Source organism: Lissotriton vulgaris, chromosome 4_1, assembly GCF_964263255.1.
Source record: "Lissotriton vulgaris chromosome 4_1, aLisVul1.2, whole genome shotgun sequence".
Classification (NCBI taxonomy): domain Eukaryota; kingdom Metazoa; phylum Chordata; class Amphibia; order Caudata; family Salamandridae; genus Lissotriton; species Lissotriton vulgaris.
Genome location: NC_141691.1, coordinates 614,950,574 through 614,973,500, shown reverse-complemented (window position 1 = coordinate 614,973,500; position 22,927 = coordinate 614,950,574). Strand labels below are relative to the sequence as shown.

The following is a 22,927-nucleotide window of genomic DNA, read 5'->3' as shown; positions in this document are numbered from 1 at the left end:
GATGGGCATTCGTAGTGACATCAGTCACGGCTCAAAGTCTGAACCACACACCAGAGTGAGATGTGACCAAAGAAAAACACAGAAAGGGCACTGGAGATCTGCCCAATGAAAGTGCAGATGAGAATGACAGCTCAAAGTGAAAATATTCACAACAGAGTCCTTAATTAGATTGCTGCAGGGGTGTCCGGTGGGGAACATCGTTTACGACGCAGTTTTTACACCGCAGTGCCTTTACCCCGCAGCTATTACAGCGCAAGTCGTTACTACGACTTGCGCTGGATGGCGCTGTGGGATAAGGAATCTTGCAATTTTATATTCCAACACCTTCCCTACTGTTACGGGGACTGGTGTTGGAATATTACATTACAAGATTCCTAAATCCACGCCCTACAACGCAAGTCGTTGTAACGACTTGCGTTGTAAGACTTGCATGGTAAAGGCATGCGTTGTTACAACATGCGTTGTAACTACGTACATCCGTGTCCGGTTCCTATTGATCAGACATGCAGAAGGCCCCTGACATTCCTGAACAACTATGCGGGTGGAAAAGGGAATAACACACCTGCAGCAGGAGTCTGGTGAAAATATGGAGTGAGAGAGAAACACTGCACTGGTTCTCACTCTTGGAATGGTCCATCTCAGGTGAAAACAGCACAGGGAGACTCGGTGCTTGACGGTATGGTTTGTCACTGGTCTGAGCGTAGGAGTAAATAGAAGGCCACAGGTATGTTTACAGATATAGGCGGTTTACTGGTTTCAGCAGCAGACCAAGATTAGAGTCAGGAAGCCTAGGACACTACCACACACCAGCCAGTAGCTAAGGAGGTAAGAGAGAGAGACAGATACCCAAAGGTTTCGAGCACAACCAAATACAGACTGGATGAACTGGAGGAGAAACTAATAGAAAGGAAAAGAGGGGGATAAAACAACAAACATGAGGGTTGAATAAATGATTTCGAACTGACATGAAGCAGAGAGCCAAAACAAAGAATGAATGTTGCTGAGCAGAGACTCCAAGCAAAAATGGCTTTAAATGTGTTTTTTACCCCTAACCCCAAAGAAGTACTAATAACCAGAAAGTGTGTGTCAAAGTGTATCAATCTGTTAGTGGTCTAATGTTTAGATTATTTTTAAGTTCCACTGTCTCGTTGTCCCACCAAGGCCCATGCCTGATTATCTGTCTTTGCTTAGGCTGATTTGTGACAAGCAGATCGAAAAGTAAACAAGAAAAATAATTGCAACAAAACCCTTAACCAAAGGAGTAAGAAGTGGAAGTGGGAAAATGTCAATCATGAGTGTAGGGGGTGAAAATCGAAAGGTTGACAGTTCTGTTGAATAAGCACTGACGATTTCAAAATGTCTGTCTCCAATATTGAATATTCAGCCTTTTAAACAAACCAGTAATCGTTGCTATTAGGACTCTAAGGTGGCATGCAATGTCCTGATTTTCTCCGTGCAAGCTTCCAATATATTAAGCACTTATCCCATTCCTATTACTAGCCATTTCTCTCACTAATCCTTCGGTAATCACTTGAAGCAGTGTAGCTGCATTATTTCGTAGAAGCACGCGATCGCCTTATTCGACTTTTCAGCTATTATAATGCTCTGGCCAGCGTTAGTTGAAAACCAGACCCGGACTGTACGGCATGTCTATTCCCAAACGTGATGTTCACCCAATTGGTACAATCACTAAATATTTGTTTTCTGATGCACTGTTTTTATTGTAACTGCATTTCAGAAATATTTGCTGTCTGTTACATAGTTAAAAAAAAATCTCTGCGGGACCTGGGCCTGAATGGAAGTGCAAAACACACAGGAGCTTATTTACAAGCCCCTTGCGCCCCCGGTGGAGAAGCGTGGCTCAATGGTTAATGCGGCAGACCCTGATGCAGAAGTCTGGCCCGGGACCAGGGTTCAATTCCCGCCTCGGCGGGTCTTGGGCTCAATTTCCGTGTACCTGATAATTCTCGCCTCGGTTCCTATTCTAATCATGGAGTCCCACTCTGCAACTCTGGGCAATAGCTTGCTTAATCTCCACAATGGCCCCAACAACGCTGGGATGCCTGACCTCCACCTTGGGGGTGCCCTGGTGTGGACACTTCACTGGGAAAAGCCAGGAAGGGTTCTTCAGCGGTATTCGTACAAGTGCCGAGATGCCTCCGGGTAGTCGTGCGCTATACAAGTACCTCTACATTTACATGTACGTCACTTTTCCCTGTATTAAAAGTGACGCACCTGCGGCGCAAGGGGCTTGTAAATAAGCCCCATAGTGCGTCAGTACTGATTCTCATATGATAGACAAATATGCACTTTCTTGTTATCCATACTAAGGGAGGGACTGGGTTCTGTTTAATGAGGGTTATTCTTTCAAGGTCCAATCACTTGAAATGTGGCGGGTGAGAGATGGAAGGGAGTCCTGCCGGATACCTTAGCAGGCATTCCCCACTGTCACCCTCCAAGCTTCTGTATAATCATAAGGCAGCAGGCTGGTCGGTTTCCATTCTGTGACCCTCATCAATGTTATTTAAGAGGACCGAAAGCACCTGCTGATACCCCTGAGCTTGTATTTGCAACCCCTGATAAATCCTGTGCTAACCTTGGGATTTAACCAGTTTGGCTGCTGAAGCCCTGGACCTTGGTACTAGGACTGATAGGAAGAATCAACCATCACCTTGAGGTCCAGAGAACACTAAAACCCTGGCTCTGCCCTTACACGTTATTACAGAGTACCGCTGACCGAATATATAAAATGTAAAGTAGGTATGCTTAAATGCTGACAATGTCACTCTCATCAACTGGTACCTCCCTTAGAGGTCATACTCTCTCCATCATACTTCTAACCTCACCTTTTGAGAGGGCAACGAGGAATCCAATGCAAAGCACAGTGCTTTGTGGACTTGTCGGGGGTGTTAAAGTCTATGGATATTCTATAGTAGAACACAACACAACAAATCTTTTTCATTACAAAAACATTTTGCTTTTAGCTCTTGCTAGTTTTTGTTGTTGGCTGTTCTTGTCTTTAGCATTTACGTTTCTTAAACATTGTGTATTTTTAGGCTTGGAATATATACTTTTTACAAATGGCGAACAAACTAAGCTTCAGTACCAAACAGCTCTGCATCTCAGGAAATCACCATCTCTGCCTCAATTCAGGAAGGACCTCAAGACCTGGCTCTTCGACTGAACAGCCGACTCCCCCCTCTACCCCCACAGCTCCTTGAGACCCATACGGGTGAGTAGTCGCGCTCTACAAAACCCTGATTGATAGATTGATTGAAACAACAATACCCCATGTGGCTTAATAGGTCTCTCCTATTTATTTGCTTTGTTAATGCAATTACACAGAGTTTAAAAACAAAATAAAAAAGTGACTGTAGGCGTGTTAATGCTTATGCATGTTCATGCATGGAAGATGCATGTTCATGCATGGAAGGCTACCTTGGAATGTCTTTTATTTTACTTTATGACAAGAATCATTCCATGCACAGTTTTCTCTTCAATATTCTGACAGTAAATTTTACAATGATATTTTCAATGATGTCATAGAAGATGTCATGAGTGATGTAATATGTGGGATAATTATTGCATGGCAAGGGCGCGAGCTTTATTTACCTTACGGCACAAGTTACAGTTACTTGAGATAACTCTAACTACAAATGCTGAATTTCTACTATTTTATGCAGGTAAAATCTGTACCTAACTATAACGTCCCTGTAATCTGTGTTTTATAAGTGAATTTCTATGTTGTTTTTAAATTCTATTCCTAACTATAATGTCCCTGTAACCTTTGTTTTTTTCCAGTTAATGTCGATGTTTTGTAAATTGCTATTCCCTACACTATAACATCTCTGAAACTTTTGTTTTTTTCAGTGAATATCTAGTTTACTTTTAAGTAAAGTAATATTAAATTACCATTTGTTAAACCAAAAACTATTGCTCACATCCAGGCCCTGAGGCCAACCCCCACATACAGCCAACCCCATGTCGTGCACAAGGCTGGGGGGGGGGGGGGTTGGCTGCAGGGACTGGCCACAGACAAGGCTCTGTGCCAACCCCCTACATGCAGCCAACCCTACATCCGCATGGCCTTTGGTCGTGCATGATTGGGGATTGGTCGCAGGGTCTGGCCACTGCAACCAAGCTCTTGCATGCAGTAAACCCCTTGCTTCACATGGCCTTTGGCTGTGCTCAGCGGGGGTTAGTCGTAGCCCTCCTCCCTGGGATCATATCCCCTGGGGCCTGGGCCAATTACTAAGAGGGAGGGGGGCCATGTGGCCCCCCTCACTGGGCCAATTTTGGTGCAGGGGGACCTCATCCCCTGGGGCCTGGCCAATTACTAAAGGGGGGCATGGGCTCACCTCCCCTACATATGCCAATTGTGGCCTGGGGACCCCATTCCTTGGACATTAAATGGTGGGTGCCCTGGTGCCCAATCAATGTACTCACCATCTCCTCGTTGGGGGCCTCCGGCAGAGCCCCAAGGCCCCAGCCAATTCCCCTCATCTAGTGTGAGCTGGCATTGCTCCCACATGCAGCGAGCAGCTAAAAATGATGCTTCTGGCAGGCAGGAGCAATATTCACATCTATTTCCCTGCCTGCATCACTGTGAGCAGGGAACCATATCTGAAGTCCGCTCCCAGCTGGCAGGAGCATTTCTAAAGCTCACAGCCTGCTGGGAGTGGACATCAAGTTTCTTATAGTTTGGTGGGAGCTTTGAAATTGTTCACACAAAGCGAGAGCAAACACAGGTTCTCCTGCCTGCACCACTACGAGTAGGGAAACCGCTATATACCCGGGGAAAGGCACCCTGGTACATAGCAGGAGCAAGCCCGAGGGGATGGGGTCCCCAGGGCCATTTTAAATCTGCCCAGGGAGGGGACCGGGGTGCCTCTCTCCCCTTTTCACTTAAGGCCGGACCGTGAGAGATGGGGCCACGTGCCCCCTCCCCATATTATTATGAAAAATATTGCCCAGGCACATGGCTTATATGGGGACAAAAAAACAATAGTGGGAGACCACACATTTCTTTTTAAAAGAATTTGCAGCAGATCCTCTTCAAATTTGCAGCAACATTTTTAAAAAACAAAAAATGTTTGGCCCCTAGCGGGGTGTCTGTGGGAAATATCACCCCAAAACCTTCCCGACAGCAGCTGAATTGGCTGCACACTAGTTTTAATACATTTGTGAAGATTCATTAAACAACCCCAAAATTATTAGTGAAACAAAAATTATTTTCCTAATGAAACTAGTTCCTAAATATAACTACCTACTGGCAACCATGTGTGTGTGTGTGTGTATATATATATATATATATATATATATATATATATATATATATATATTCAATGAAAAAACCATTGGTTTTAGGCCATATATAGTTAGGGATTTGCATTTACAAAACCTTATTTTACTCGCATAAAACCATTGAAATTCCATATATAGTTAGATGCGCTAACTATATATCGCGCACCCGCAATCCACTGCTGATGATGTCACATATTACATCATTCATGACATGGTCAGTGACATCACTGATGACATCACTGATGACATCATCCAGTGACTGTATGTTTCTGTAAAGTTAAAATATGTCTTACATATTGAAGAATGAGTGGATGTATAAGTGTCTGGATGAAGGATTTAGTAGGTGCATGACTGATTGTATGAGGGAGTGATTAAATGTGTCTCACTGAGTGCATGGGTTAGTGATTAAACTGTATTAATTTGTGCATCATTATTCTGTAAACTGCTGCATGTGTTGATCAGTAGCTATATAAATAACTATATGGACTATTGATTGGTTGCTCAAGTATTTGTATGGGAGACTGAGTATGTGTGTGGGTGGCTGGGAGGTGTGTGACTCTGTGCATAGATGTGTAAGCAGTTGATTCACTAGGTGTATGAGTTCAAGAGTGCATGTGGAAACAGCTATATGGGCGGTTGACTGTGTGCATGAGTGTATTGGTGAGTGAATGGATATCTCAGTGCTACATGTCAAAGTAAGTACATATGTAAAACACAGTACATGTGAGAGTTAACATATATAAATAACTGTGCATAAGAGCCAGTGAATGTGTGAGTGGCTGTATAGATCATTGTGAACATGTATCAAGGATTGTATAAGAGAGTAAATATGTGTTAGAATATGTTTCAATAAGTAAGGTGTGTATAACTGTATAGTTGAGGAATTGGAGGTGTGTTTGATTCTTTGCATGACTGTCTAGGTGTATGAGTAACTCCATGGATGAGTGACAGTCTGTGAGTGTCTGTTTTCACGGAGTGTATCTAAGAATATATCAGAGTCTGTAGAGGTTCATCGTATTAACACATGAATGATGTCATCTGTGATGTTGTCAGTGATGTCATTTGAGTTGTCATTTGAGTTGTCATCAGTGATGTCATTTGAGATGTCATCAGTGATGTCATTTGAGTTGTCATCAGTGATGTCATCAGTGATGTCACTGACCATGTCATGAATGATGTAATATGTGACATCATCAGCAGTGGATTGCGGGTGCGCGATATATAGTTAGCGCATCTAACTATATATGGAATTTCAATGGTTTTATGCGAGTAAAATAAGGTTTTGTAAATGCAAATCCCTAACTATATATGGCCTAAAACCAATGGTTTTTTCATTGAATTTTCAAGGTTTTGTAAATGCAAATTCCTAACTATATATCGACTATAACCTATGGTTTTTTCAGTGAATTTCAATGGTTTTTTAATAGCAAATATGAAAAGCTTTAAAATGTCAAGTACGTGATAGATAAAAACATTTTCGTATTTATGCACGCTGATGTGCTTTGAACGCTGCACCCCCCCTCCCCTCTTTTCTCTTAGTAGTACTCTCTCTTTGCAGATAGTGAACGGTAGTTAACGCAGGCCTTTGCCCCCGTTGTAATCCGTCCTGCCTGCTTGTCTCTCCATTTGATTGATTGTTATCCAAGCATTTACTGTTTTAGAATTGGTTCTCTTTGGATCATTCTCTATTTACAAACAAGCACAAAGTCGCAATACTCTGTTTAGTCTTTGCAGATAGTGAAAAATCGTGTAAAAAAATAAAAGTAATCGAGCAAAATCAGTAGGCCACTAATTGGATCTCTTTTTGACCTCGCTAAAATAGAAATATTAGGAACAACCCTTCATGAGAAATACGAAAATAGTGAGATGAACTGAGCTCCACACCATGAGGGCTGCAAGACAGCTCGACTCCGTCACCCACCCCGCCCAAAATAACGACAAACCCTATGCAAATATTAAAAATATAGACAACACACCAGCAAAGAAACAGGGTAAAACATTTTATTAAATAACTATTTACATAACTATTTTATACTTTTTATTGCCCGATCCGGCTAGCTCAATCGATCGAGCATGAAACTCATGCACTCTGATAGCAAGCGTTGCTACTGATGCTATGCAGACCAAAACTGGTTTTCAGTTTGTACATTTTTCTAGATTTTTCAATCCAAGGTTGGTTGACTTTGTAGAACGATGGCTTCAGATTTTCAACATACGGTGTGGTGGCGCGGACTGGGAGGGGGCGCTTCGCTTATGCCCCCTCCCCAAGTAAGATTTTCATACGTGAAAGTACGTTAATGGTTTTGGTCCCTGAGTTGCTTCAATGTCACTGCCATTCTCAAATGGCATAAGTTCTGGATGTTGGGTGCCATAGTTCAGAGTTCTGAGCAGCGCTTGTAACACTGTCTGAAGCTTATTTCCACCTACTGCAGCTTCACTATTCTCAAAGTAAGTGAGTGTCGTTTGTGGACCTGACTGCATTTGAAAACAATGTGATATGTTACCTTCCTAAACAGCTTGACAGAGGCCCCCGAGGGGCGGTGTGATGGCCATGGACTCGGAGAAGACGCTTGGCTCCGACCCCCTCCCCAAGTCTTATAGCACTGGTGTAGCCTGAGATCGCCCCCGACATAGGCGGCCGGCTCCCGGGGTCCGGCGGAACTTTTTGCCTTTTGATGACTCTTCTATTCTGGACCTTGTCCCACAATCCGTTTGACCTGAAGACACGCTGTAGTGGGGCGCCCCTTTACCGTTTCAGTTGCCATTCCGCCCGCTTTTGCTACACTGTGCCTCTTCCGCCATTCAGCTGTTTACCGCCCGCTCTTGCGACTACAGCGTCTCGCTCACCATGTAGTTGAGTTGCTCCCGCTCTTGCGGTGCAGCGATAGGCGGCTGCCACAGGACTCTCAAAATGGCGGCGGGCTCTTCGGTTTTGGGCCTGGTCCACTAAAATGGCCCTGGGACACCTTTGAACTCGGACGCTTCCCTGATAGGGCTTGGGTCCCATTCTCGAAAGCGTCCCCTCAGCCGTGAAGATTCTACAAAAGTCTTGGGGGCCCCCGACTCCCGCAGGCTTCTGGTGGGGAGCGGCTGCCATGTCTGCTCGTGGAATGGCCACGACGGAGCTACGAGATGGTAGTGCTCTCATGCTGACGCCAGCTTTAGTCTGAAACATCCAGAAACACTGTAGACTACCAATTCGATCAGTTCCGGTAGCACCCCAACATGACCCGGAAGAGAAGAACTTGCCCTCCCCTCTTTGACTGATGGTTCTTGTTGCCTGTCCCCTCTGTTGTCATTTAACAGAACTTTTTGGACTGCTGAAAGGGGTTGTGTTCCGAACGCTGGTTGGTGGAGACATTTTGACTATATTCTTGACCTACGTTGTCGCGTAATGCGTTATATGACACGCCGCGTTAGCGCACCCGGAAGTGATCCGAGGCGCGGCGCGCAGCGCGTAACGTAAGCATAACAGGTCATGTGACTTGTTAATAAAACTTTTCATTGGTTCATTTTACTTTTGTTATTTTAATGATGTAAAGCTTGGTCATATGACCTAAAAATTACGCTTTTTATTGTTTTCGAACATTATTTTTTTTTAAACATATGTTATAATATTCCAGGCTAATGTACTTTCCCGGAAAATTTACAACTGTCCTGCAAGTAAAATATATTCCTTTTTCGAGAAAAAGGGCGTTTCTTCGTTCCATGACGGAGCCGTTGAGTAAAAAAGACTCGGCCTGCTGTCTTAGTCGCCGATACGCCTGATTATCAGATTCTTATCGATCACTTTATGTTGCAGAAATGAAAAACACAACTGCCCTTGACCATTTATCTTTACTGCGTTCCTACATATTATACCTTTTATCCGTCATGTAATTGGACTACTTTATTTCACTTGCCTTTTACTGATTCGAAAACAGTGACTAAAAGTAAAAACTTTACCAATGTAAATACTACTACCATGTTTTGTTTTAAAAAGCTTTATTGTGAAAATGTCAGTATACAAATACGGGCCTATAACCACGTGGGCCGGCCACGGAGCAAACTGGAATCGTATATGATGAGGAGACATTTACATTATGGAGGAACGTAACGAACGAGCCATTAGGTTGCAAGAACTAAGGTGTCTAACAATTGCGGAATCGGTGGACGTACATTTTGTAATTAAAATACGACAGGGCCACTTACAAAAAAGTTATCTAGATATACATTTGCGTGCAAGTACCATGGGTGACGTTAATTCGAACTTTCAATAGTACAGTAATCAATAACACATCAGAACTTAATATCAATAGGGATGTCGAAATATTCAATCAATTCTCGTCCCCGCCCGCCATGAGCATCAAAACTGCATTCATATCTCGTGATATCAAGGTTGTTCAACTAGTACACAACAATGAGTTACGAGTCCCATTTATACCGGCGCCATTTTGGGCGAGGCCGGGCAGGTCCAAGATATAGTCAAAATGTCTCCACCAACCATCGGCCAGACCAGAACCCCTTTCGGCCCTTTATGCTACAAGATGGTGTCTTCCATTCAGAAAATATTATTGGCAGCATTTTGAAAGGAAAAATAAACAGCCGTTCTCCTAGTGAGTTTCACATTGTTACATTTAGGAAGAATGTTGAAGAGTAGTATGTGGAAAATCTGAAGCCATTTTTCTACAAACTCTCAATCAGCCTTGGATGGAAAAAAAATCCTGAAGAATGTACAAACTGAAAACCAATTTTTGTCTGTATAGCATCAACAGCAACGCTTGAGTCAGCTTTGTGTCAAGCCGCCATTTTCATTCACTCAATAGCGTCCCCCTGCACACATTCAGGGACCTGGTCGTGTTTTCAGATGAAACGGATTGTAGGACAAGAAGCAGAAAAGAAAAGGAAAAAAGTTCCGCCGGACCTCGGGAGCCGGCCGTCTATGTCATGTGCGACCTTTGGCCACACCAGGGCAATAGTGAAGCTGCAGCAGGTGCAAATAAGCTTCAGAAAGTCTTCCAAGCACTGCTGAGAACTCTCAACTATGGCACTCAACATCCAGGACTTGCCATTCGGATCTTGGCGCCTTGTGCTGGTTCCGACCAATTCACACATCGGTCCACTACTGACATCACCTCATAAGCCAACGGGACACCCCACGCCGACTTTCGGCGCAGCATTGTAGGATGGCCACACCAGTGCGGCAACTTGCTGGACACCACCTCGGTGCCATCCGGATCTCGGCGCGTTCGAGTCACTGTGCCGGAAGAGTGACCAGAACTCAGCTGAACACGCCGTCTTTCGGCGCAGCATTGTAGGATGGCCACACCAGTGCGGCAATTTGCTGGACACCACCTCGGTGCCATCCGCATCTCGGTGCGTTGTGCTGCCTTCGGCCTACTGTAGCCGCAAGTGCGGACGCAACTCAGTTGGACGGCGAGTGAAACGCTAAGGGGCGCCGCACTGCAGCCGAGGAGCCTCCATCTTGGGGGAGACGCACAGCCCCCACTGACTGACGCGACCTCACAGGCCAACGGGGCGCCCCACGCCGACTTTCGGCGCAGCATTGTAGGATGGCCACACCAGTGCGGCAATTTGCTGGACACCACCTCGGTGCCATCCGGATCTCAGCGCGTTGTGCTGCCTTCGGCCTATTCGCACATCGGTCCGCTACTGACGCCGCCTCACGTGCCAACGGATTTTCTACGCTTTTTGTAGCCCTATGCCGCATAACAGGTCATGTGACTTGTTTATAAAACTTTTCATTGGTTCATTTTACTTTTGGTTTCCTAAAGATGGAAGGCTTGGTCATATGACCTAAAAATAACACTTTTCATTGGTTTAGAACATTTTTTTTTCCCAAACGATGAAAGCCCCACCTTGTTTCTGGATGTTTCAGACTAAAGCTGGCGTCAGCATGAGAGCACCACCATCTCGTAGCTCCGTCGTGGTCATTCCGCGAGCAATCATGGCAGCCGCTCCCCACCGGAAGCCTGCAGGAGTCGGGGGCCCCCAAGACTTTTGTAGAATCTTCACGGCTGAGGGGACGCTTTTCGAGAATGGAGCCCAAGCCCTAGCAGGCAAGCGTCCGAGTTCCAAGGTGTCCCAGGGCCATTTCAGTGGACCAGGCCCAAAACCGAAGAGCCGTCCGCCATTTTAAGAGTCATGTGGCAGCCGCCTATCGCTGCACTGCAAGAGTGGGAGCAACTCAACAACATGGTGAGCGAGACGCTGTAGCCGCAAGAGCGGGCGCAACTCAGCTGGATGGCCGCCACCTGGGGAGGCCCGTTCACGCCGCCTCCCCCACGCCCCCCCCCCCCCGGGCCGCCCCACGCCAATTTTCGGAGCAGTATTGTAGGATACCAAAACCAGTGCGGCAGTTTACTGGACATCACCTGGGTGCCATCAACATCTCAGCGCGTTCTGCTGCCTTGGGACTATTCGCACAACAGACCGCTACTGACGAGGCCTCCCCCCGCACCACCCGGGACGCCCCACGCCAATTTTCGGAGCAGCATTGTAGGATACCAAAACCAGTGCGGCACCCAGGCGACATCACCTGGGTGCCGTCCAGAACTCAGCACGTTGTGCTGCCTTGGGACTATTCGCACAAAAGACAGCTTCTGACAATTGTTGCTTTTTTTGGTGAAAAATGTTTAAATGTTTTTACAGTTTTTGTTCCGTTCATTATATTTAAAAGTTAATAAAGTTTTATAATCTTACTTTGTTGGAGTGTTATATATTTTTTTTAAAACAGGTGAATGGGGCCTTGAATCGGGTTATTGTCATGTGTGGGCTTTGCAAGTGTACTGCTACAGGATCGGACATTTCAAACTCAAATGCACGTTCTTTTTCTTACCTTTCCGAAGCATGGAGCGCAATAGCAGGCAGAGAAAGGGTGATGCAAGTGTTGAACACTGCCTAGCCTGGAAGTTGCTGGCATTCCCCCCCTCCCCCCCCCCCCGCCCGCTCCTGAAAGAGGACACACACACACCGCCGCCCCGAGTACTTCACAGATCTTTAAAAGACCATGCGCTTGTTTATGAGGCTTAAATGGTTTATCACCCCTTCTAGAACCCCTGCATCGACCCTCTGACGTTTCCTGGAAGAATTACCACGTAACACAATACCAAGCCCTGTCAGCTGAAACCCCCGAGGAATCATGGGGCATATTATCAAGGGGGTTTATCTCCGCTTTTTTGGCTTTAAAAGCCAAGAAAGCGGAGATAAAATTATCTCCCTATTACCAAGCTGTCGCTAACACCAGTTAGTGACAGCTAAAAGGAGATAGCGACCATCGTGGGCCCCGCTTTGCATGTCAGTGATAGTGCCCTGAGCAGTTCTTAGCCATGTTATCCAATGGGAGGTGGATAACATGGCTAAGAGCATTTGCTCGATAATACATGAATATCGCTGACTTTTCTGCGATATTCATGCATTGCGGCCGTTTTTTATCGCATTTGCGATAAACCTTGCTAATAGCAAGGTTTATCTGCGATAAAAATCGCCGATGTGCGGCGATAATTTTTGTCTCTAAACAAGTTAGAGACAAAAATTATCGCTAGTTGTTGGTAATATGCCCCCGGGTTTTTGCTTGCAGAAATCGGGAGGCGGGAGACTAGCACTGAAATCAGTAGTCTCACGCCTGAATCGGGAGGGTTGGCATGTCTGGATTCTCTACAGCTGGGGCCATAAACTACATCCGCAGGGGTAGGTGATAGCCTGGGACCAGCCTGGCATCTAAAATGGCTGCCATGCACGACAAAATTGTGGCATTGGAAAAAAGGCAAGATGGCGCAGACAATGTTTATCAATAAGGATTCATTTATAACAAAATATTTTATCGCAGTGACAAATTGGCGGTCAACACTTCCTGATTTCCATCGAATCGAACGTTAACAGACGTCACGCAGCAAAAAAAATAAAAAGCTCACGCACAGCCGCTGGAAGAGATGAATCAACATATATGAGCCTCCTCAGCCAGCCTCATGAAACATAGGGGATTAGGATACGTCTCCCGCACCCCCTTATACCTAGTAATTTAATTAAAGCGAAGCACAAAATGGCGAATTCTCGTTTCGCTACCAGTTTGCGGCCCAGTTCGCGGCCCGTGAAGCGCTTCTACCGTGAAAAATCATTTTTTTTGTATTTTCCCCACGGGACCCTTTAATAACCCCAACATCATTCCTAGGGGGTCAAGAGGGGTCTACCTTGCCCCCTTTCATTAAATTCCCCCTTCGTTTTTCACCTCTTCTTCTCTCTCGATCCTACCGAGAGATAAGATGGCGGCCGCTCCGGACTGTTTAGAATGTTGACAGACACCGGAGAGCCAATCAGCTTTCTGCGCTCAAAGTTCCGTTTCGCGAAAAGTAAGCGAACCGGAGCGCAGCCTGGAGCGCTGTTACAGATATATATCTTGTTTTAAACGTTAATTTCTCAAAAACTACTGGAGCACATATATTGAGACCTAGCAAAGGCACATCGGGCTAACAGTCCCTACAATTTTGCCAAGTTTCGTGCAAATCCATTCAGCCGTTCGAGCTAAAAGTGAGTCCAACCGCCCTATGGAAATTAACATGGGAAAAACGCGTTTTGGGACCCCCCTTTTTTCTCGGCCCCCCCTCGACAAAACCCCCCCAAATTTTCAAGGGCTGCTCAGAAACAAAATGTGCCATTTTCCTGAAAATTTCAGCCGATTCCGTCCACAATCGCCAAAGTTATTAGACATAGAATTTTCAAAAATCCCATAGGGAAAAAATCCTAACTATATATACCTACTGGCGATAGCCAGTAGGTAATATATATATATATATATATATATATATATATATACAGAAAACAGCTGTTCTATTACACAACTCAGACTGGGCATTCATATATTTACTGCATACATGATTATTGTGTTGAACTGTACCTGGACTCGCCTTACACCACCTTCCTTGAACTAGTATTTGACTGCTTATCCACATCTACCAGTGGTGCCAACTTTCCACTGCAGCACTAGTACTTGAAGCGAACCTGACAGTGTGCAAATATGCCTTCTTTCGATATAGATAACAGATGACCCTTAAAAGAATTAGGATCTCCAACTACTTATACTCACAGATATAACTCCAACGTCTAGAACAATAACCTTTATCTACAAAGAAACCAGTGAGTGCAGTGCGGAGCAGTCTCAAAGTGCTGGGCTCAGCATGTTTATACTGCGGAGTAGTGTATATATGATTGGGTGATTCGAGTTACCTATAAGTCCCTTGTTATTAGGTAAGACCTATACCAAGGGCATGTTTCTCAAAAGTGCCTCCATGGGCCTGCCGTACTGGTGGTGCCAACCACGAAGGAAGCTCATCGATTGTGCCACAGATTCACCCTGGTGGGGCCTGTGTGTGTGGGTTATTGCTACTCGACTTGGCGTTTACAAACTGTGTGTCAAGGTTCTGCATGTCTCCTGCTATATCTGAGTCCTCCCTGGTGACAGGATGCGGTCTTGGGAAGAGGTTGGGAAGGCGTGTGTATGTGTTACCTGCAAGAGTTGGGATTGACATTGGATATGTGTTTGGTATGATGGGTCCTGCTTTTCGCATTGGATTAGCATGGGTGGATGTAAGGAAAGGCTGTCTAGCATTATTTACTATGGGCAGAATAGTAACAGTATGGTATTTAGTATTGATGAGTTCATAATGGCTAATTCTCTCCAGTAGTGGGAGTGGGTTCGACAGTACGGTGATGGAAATGTCACTTTGAGAAAGTGGGAATTTTGAAGTGTGTTGCTCTGTGTGCCTGGAGGCCTGTCCCCTAAATCACTACTGGGTACTGGAGGGATTACCACATTTGTACATTCCTGAAAGAGGGCCATCAACTAGGGGTTCACCGGAAACTGAGGACATCTGCCTCTGAAGGGCCATTCTGGGACAGTTATGTGGGTGTAGAATTGGCACCTGCATTGCAAGGGGCCGGGTCTTGACCCACTAAATATTGTGATCAAACCTCCTGGGGTAGGATGGCAGACTGTACAAAATTTAGAGAGGATCTGTGCATTTCAAAGGTGGCCTTTGAACTGATTGTATTTTCTAAGGCCATGGTGGATATACCTACTGGGGCTTTAGCCTACAAAAGTAGAGACATTTTTGGATTTGGAACCATACTGCACTGGTTCAATACTGGGAAATTAAAATGAGGAATCATTAGGGCAGTAGGGACTGCTACTAGACTATTCGCAGACTTCTGGTGGCTTGGAGCTTGATGTGTTACAAGAAGGGGACTATCACATTGCTGGTCTGCAGCTACTGCCAACAGTCATGGCCTGGGTCTTGAAGTATTCTCCAAGGGTTGGTGAGCTGTCCACGACATCCCAGGGACACAAAGGATCTCACTGTCTACACAAGATTGTAAATTACCACCCTGGGTGTGGCGGAGAAAGGTGGAAGTGATCATGGTTGGAACAAGGATCGTCCTGACATACACCATCATCTCGCTGTGCAAGAGGAGTGTGTGCACAAAGATCAGTATCCATTTGAGGTGCCGGGACATGAAGAGTTTGAGGAGTGCGGGGGAAGCTTGCAGAGACTGAGGGACCCATGCTTGCAACCAAGGGGACCTGTGCTAGGTTGTGCTCCAGAGCGTGTGGTGTCCGAGGGCTGCTGGGGAACCTGTGCTGAGACTATCTTCGACCTCTAGATTGGGAAGATGACAGTGCCCGACAGTGTGGCCTCTGTCCAAGATCATTGGCTCCCTCTCCCTGTACCCACAACACAGGATGCTTTGTTTCGGAAAACATCATGACGAGACCAAAGGGGTTTTGTGTAGCAGTCACACCTTTGCTAGAGGGAAAAACAATCCTCCAGATGTGGAGCGTACAAGCTTCCTGGGTCATAATCTTTTGTCTGTGAGGGGAAATAGCGATACCATCCTCGTGCAGGTGCCGTCGGGCGCCTGAAGGTTCAGTCCGGATAGACGAAAATAGGAAACTGTTCCTTTAGGTGTTAGGTGGTTCCGACTGTCTAGTCAACAGGGTACCAGCAGGGGCAATGTGTATCATTGGTTGGTAGAGTTAAAAGTCTGAGGTGCTGGGTCATGAAGCGTATTCAGCGACTAGTTACTGTTTAACCTTTCGGCAATCAGAAAGTCCGACAATTGCTAATAACTGTAAAATGTATATACAATTTGTGTTTTGTTTTGATTTCAATAGAGAGGTTTCACAATTGCGTATAACTGTAGAGTGTATACACAATGTCAATCTTCCTTTGATTTCATTGTGTAAAATTAAGAGACGCGATAAACCCAGAAGTGTTGCTGGAATCCTAGCTTATACCTGCCTACGTCTTTATGAAGAATGAATTAGAAAACCGAAATGAAAGCCACAATTAATTAGTACAATATATCGCCAACCTAAAAAATAGAGGCCTGAATTTGCTCGATCAAATACCATGAGTACAACAAAGATACAGGTGAGACACTGAAAAACCACGAGGGAAATTACCTAGGTATTTTGTAGGAAAAAGGAAATATAATGTCAAGAAACCAGCAACCCCCAGAAAAGAGTCATTAAAAGTGCAAATGTCCAGATAACCAGGCCCTTTTTATACCTAAAATGAAAACAACATGTAGAACTCACCAAATCACTGGTATATACATAGCAGCGTCTGGATACGTGTGATTATGTGATCTCTGTAGCCAATGTCCCTGAGCAGTTAAACATGGCTAGCGGCAGCAGGGAATGAGACGGGTATGGGTCCAATGGTAGAATTCCTTTAGAGACTGTTAATGTTTGCAATAAAGTATTAATCTGACTATGAGTGCCATTAACGATTCAGAAAAGGGGGTGGTGATGAACAGAGTGTCTGAATTAAGCAGACCACTCTTACCCAGTCCAAAGATCAGGGCTTGATCCATCACCGTTATTTATCTCACTGCACCATCCCAGTTCAGAACCTGGCTATATGCAAATCAGTCTGTCCCTGGCCCAGTGCATCATGGGAACAGGGCAGACTAAACTACCAAGCCAATTCTTCACCAGAAAGGAGACAAGCTACCGGGGACCGGTTTCTGGCATTTCAGCCGTCGTCGGCCCGGCTTGCTTGAATCCTGATGGTGCAGTGAGAAAGGGACTCATGTCTGAGTATACCCTGCCACACCTATAGTGGCCAAAAACGATTCAGAAAAGGGGGTGGTGATGAACAGAGTGTCTGAATTAAGCAGACCACTCTTACCCAGTCCAAAGATCAGGGCTTGATCCATCACCGTTATTTATCTCACTGCACCATCCCAGTTCAGAACCTGGCTATATGCAAATCAGTCTGTCCCTGGCCCAGTGCATCATGGGAACAGGGCAGACTAAACTACCAAGCCAATTCTTCACCAGAAAGGAGACAAGCTACCGGGGACCGGTTTCTGGCATTTCAGCCGTCGTCGGCCCGGCTTGCTTGAATCCTGATGGTGCAGTGAGAAAGGGACTCATGTCTGAGTATACCCTGCCACACCTATAGTGGCCATTAACGATTCAGAAAAGGGGGTGGTGATGAACAGAGTGTCTGAATTAAGCAGACCACTCTTACCCAGTCCAAAGATCAGGGCTTGATCCATCACCGTTATTTATCTCACTGCACCATCCCAGTTCAGAACCTGGCTATATGCAAATCAGTCTGTCCCTGGCCCAGTGCATCATGGGAACAGGGCAGACTAAACTACCAAGCCAATTCTTCACCAGAAAGGAGACAAGCTACCGGGGACCGGTTTCTGGCATTTCAGCCGTCGTCGGCCCGGCTTGCTTGAATCCTGATGGTGCAGTGAGAAAGGGACTCATGTCTGAGTATACCCTGCCACACCTCTACCCTGGACAGACCATATGCTGATCCCTATGCACTGGTCACTTAAAACGACACCACCACTCAAACAGAAAACGAGGATACGAACTAGACGGTGGCACAAGCTAGCACCAGAGGATTGGGAAGCTAAATTACGTGAAACGATTGGCCCTCTATCCGCGGACCCGAACACCGCGGACAGAGAATTCAACGACTGGCTAGCCCATCCCCTAGACAGTCTCATCCCACTTACCACTACCTTAAAACACGTTAAAAGAATCACTCCCACTCCCTGGTACACACCCGCCCTCAATGCTCTTAAGAAACATTGCAAAAAGTCAGAACGCACTTGGAGGAAAAACAAGTCAACAATAGAGAAAAGTGCCTATCAATCCTCCATGAAAGCGTATAAACGAGCCCTACACGACGCAAAAAGTGCCTTCTACGAGGAAAAAATAAAAAGCTCCTCTTGTTCAGCCAAGGAGACCTTCTCCATCCTCAAAGAGCTCCTCCATGTCCCCGACCCCCCGCAGACACCCATGGACCCCAAGGCAGCGGAGGAAAAATGCGCCAAGCTGGCCACCTTCTTTGACGAAAAAATCAAAAAAATCCTCACCTCCCTTCCTGCCACTAACCCTGACTCCATAGAGAGAGCTAAGGAATCGTCGCCCCCACCAGATAAGCCCTATCTAGCATCGTTCGGCCCAGTTACAGAAGAGGAAGTGATGGCTACACTCACATCAACCAAGAGCGGAGCACCCAGCGACCCAGTCCCCATACGGTTAGTCAAAAACATCCCTCAGACTATAGTCCCCCAACTGACAGCCCTTATTAACATCTCGTTGGCACAGGGAGAGGTCCCTTCAAACTGGAAGGAGGCTGTCGTGAAAGGGCTTCTCAAAAAAACATCTCTAGACCCAGCAGATCTATCCAACTATAGACCCATCTCACTCCTCCCCTGGATAGGTAAGGTCGCCGAAAAACTTGCAAACAAAAAACTGTCACACTTCCTCGAGTCAAACCAACTCCTCAATGACTCACAGACAGGCTTTAGACCAGGTCAGGGTACGGACACCGCCCTCCTCGCTGCAGTAGAAAAGACCAGGGAAATTATCGATACAGGAGGATCAGTGGCAGTGGTCCTCCTAGACCTGAGTGCGGCCTTTGACACGGTCAGTCACCAGGTCTTAACCCAACGTCTCGATAACATCGGGGTAAAAGACAGGGCGCTGAAATGGCTCTCGTCTTTCCTCTCCCGACGCTCCTTCCAAGTGTGGGAAGGTGAAAGCCGCTCCCCCTCCATCCCCCTCCAGTGCAGTGTGCCACAGGGCTCATCCCTGAGCCCCACGTTGTTCAACGTGTACATGGCCCCACTGGAGGAACTGGTCTCACCCTTTGGAGTCACTATTGTCAGCTATGCCGACGATACACAGCTGGTGGTGACGCTTTCACACCCCAAGCTAGAGCCCTCCAATCTCCACGACTGCCTCTCCAACGTACACCAGTGGATAAGTGACTCTGCCCTGAAATTAAACGGCTCTAAAACAGAAATCCTGCTCCTAGGGCATAACACCACGAGCCTCCCCCCTAACATCTGGCCCGCCTGCATGGGTGAACCCCCCACCCCCAAGACGGAGGTCAAGAGTCTCGGAGTGTGGCTGGAGATGGATCTCACCTTCAGGACACAGGCAAGAAAGACGGCCGGCATATGCTACGGACTACTTAGATCTTGCAGGAAGGTGATTCCTCTTCTGCCTTTCCAGTCGCGTCTCCTGCTGATCCAAGGCCTAATTTTATCCAGGCTGGACTACAGCAACGCCATTTACCTGGGATCTCCTGAATCCACTCTCCAAACTCTGCAGAAAGCTCAAAATGCCGCAGCGCGACTTCTAACTAACACCCCGGCCAGAACATCTGCCAAGCCTGCATTGAGGATGCTGCATTGGCTCCCTATCAGGGAAAGGGTAACTTTCAAGGCCCTCTGTCTGGCCCACAAGGTACTTCATAACTCTGGCCCCCCAATCCTAAACAACTGGATCACACCCTACAGACCCACGAGAGCGCTTTGTTCCGAACATGGTAACTTCATCACGATCCCCAAGGTGAAGAAGGCCCGTATAGGTGGCCGCCGCTTTTCGGTCAACACGGGAAAAAAATGGAACGCACTCCCCCTGAGCCTCAGAGCAGAACCAAACCTCCTGCGGTTCAGGAAATCACTTAAAACCCTGCTTTTCCCCTGAGCCACTTTCACTCCTGACTTTCTCCCCCTGTGTGTAAGAGGTTCAGCGCTGGGATACCCTCTGGGTGACTACGCGCTCTAGAAAAACCATAAATAAAATAAATAAATATAGTGGCCAAAAACGATTCAGAAAAGGGGGTGGTGATGAACAGAGTGTCTGAATTAAGCAGACCACTCTTACCCAGTCCAAAGATCAGGGCTTGATCCATCACCGTTATTTATCTCACTGCACCATCCCAGTTCAGAACCTGGCTATATGCAAATCAGTCTGTCCCTGGCCCAGTGCATCAGGGGAACAGGGCAGACTAAACTACCAAGCCAATTCTTCACGAGAAAGGAGACAAGCTACCGGGGACCGGTTTCTGGCATTTCAGCCGTCGTCGGCCCGGCTTGCTTGAATCCTGATGGTGCAGTGAGAAAGGGACTAATGTCTGAGTATACCCTGCCACACCTATAGTGGCCAAAAACGATTCAGAAAAGGGGGTGGTGATGAACAGAGTGTCTGAATTAAGCAGACCACTCTTACCCAGTCCAAAGATCAGGGCTTGATCCATCACCGTTATTTATCTCACTGCACCATCCCAGTTCAGAACCTGGCTATATGCAAATCAGTCTGTCCCTGGCCCAGTGCATCATGGGAACAGGGCAGACTAAACTACCAAGCCAATTCTTCACCAGAAAGGAGACAAGCTACCGGGGACCGGTTTCTGGCATTTCAGCCGTCGTCGGCCCGGCTTGTTTGAATCCTGATGGTGCAGTGAGAAAGGGACTCATGTCTGAGTATACCCTGCCACACCTATAGTGGCCAAAAACGATTCAGAAAAGGGGGTGGTGATGAACAAAGGGTCTGAATTAAGCAGACCACTCTTACCCAGTCTAAAGATCAGGGCTTGATCCATCACCGTTATTTATCTCACTCCACCTTTTCTGAATAATTTTGTCCACCATAAGCGTGGAAGGGTATACTCAGATGTGAGTCCCTTGCTCATTGCACCATCAGGATTCAAGCAAGCCGAGCCGAAGACGGCTGTAATGCCAGAAACCGGTCCCCGGAAGCTTGTTTCCTTCCCAGTATAAGAATTGGCTTGGTAGTTTCGTTTGCCCTGTTCCCATGATGTACTGGGACAGGGACAGACTAATTTGCATATAGCCAGGTTCTGAGCTGGGATGGTGCAGTGAGCTACAAAACGGTGATGGATCAAGCCCTGATCTGTTGACTGGGTAGGAGTATTCTGCTTAATTCAGAAACTCTGTCCATCACCACCCCGTTTTCTGAATAATTTTGTCCACCATAAGCGTGGAAGGGTATACTCAGATGTGAGTCCCTTGCTCATTGCACCATCAGGATTCAAGCAAGCCGAGCCGAAGACGGCTGTAATGCCAGAAACCGGTCCCCGGAAGCTTGTTTCCTTCCTAGTATAAGAATTGGCTTGGTAGTTTGGTTTGCCCTGTTCCCATGATGCACTGGGACAGGGACAGACTAATTTGCATATAGCCAGGTTCTGAGCTGGGATGGTGCAGTGAGCTTAAAAACGGTGATGGATCAAGCCCTGATCTGTTGACTGGGTAGGAGTATTCTGCTTAATTCAGAAACTCTGTCCGTCACCACCCCCTTTTCTGAATAATTTTGTCCCCCATAAGCGTGGAAGGGTATACTCAGATGTGAGTCCCTTGCTCATTGCACCATCAGGATTCAAGCAAGCCGAGCCGAAGACGGCTGTAATGCCAGAAACCGGTCCCCGGAAGCTTGTTTCCTTCCCAGTATAAGAATTGGCTTGGTAGTTTGGTTTGCCCTGTTCCCATGATGCACTGGGACAGGGATAGACTAATTTGCATATAGCCAGGTTCTGAGCTGGGATGGTGCAGTGAGCTAAAAAACGGTGATAGATCAAGCCCTGATCTGTTGACTGGGTAGGAGTATTCTGCTTAATTCAGAAACTCTGTCCATCACCACCCCCTTTTCTGAATAATTTTGTCCACCATAAGCGTGGAAGGGTATACTCAGATGTGAGTCCCTTGCTCATTGCACCATCAGGATTCAAGCAAGCCGAGCCGAAGACGGCTGTAATGCCAGAAACCGGTCCCTGGAAGCTTGTTTCCTTCCCAGTATAAGAATTGGCTTGGTAGTTTGGTTTGCTCTGTTCTCATGATGCACTGGGACAGGGACAGACTAATTTGCATATAGCCAGGTTCTGAGCTAGGATGGTGCAGTGAGCTAAAAAACGGTGATGAATCAAGCCCTGATCTGTTGACTGGGTAGGAGTATTCTGCTTAATTCAGAAACTCTGTCCATCACCACCCCCTTTTCTGAATAATTTTGTCCACCATAAGCGTGGAAGGGTATACTCAGATGTGAGTCCCTTGCTCATTGCACCATCAGGATTCAAGCAAGCTGAGCCGAAGACGGCTGTAATGCCAGAAACCGGTCCCTGGAAGCTTGTTTACTTCCCAGTATAAGAATTGGCTTGGTAGTTTGGTTTGCCCTGTTCCCATGATGCACTGGGACAGGGACAGACTAATTTGCATATAGCCAGGTTCTGAGCTGGGATGGTGCAGTGAGCTAAAAAACGGTGATGGATCAATCCCTGATCTGTTGACTGGG

The 22,927-nt window shown here is 46.5% G+C and overlaps 1 protein-coding gene across 1 annotated transcript in view; it reads right to left on the bottom strand.

Annotated features, from left to right (window-relative positions):
* POU6F2 (POU class 6 homeobox 2) overlaps positions 1-22,927 on the bottom strand; it is a 902,251-nt gene that overhangs the window by 18,221 nt on the left and 861,103 nt on the right. The window lies entirely within an intron of this gene.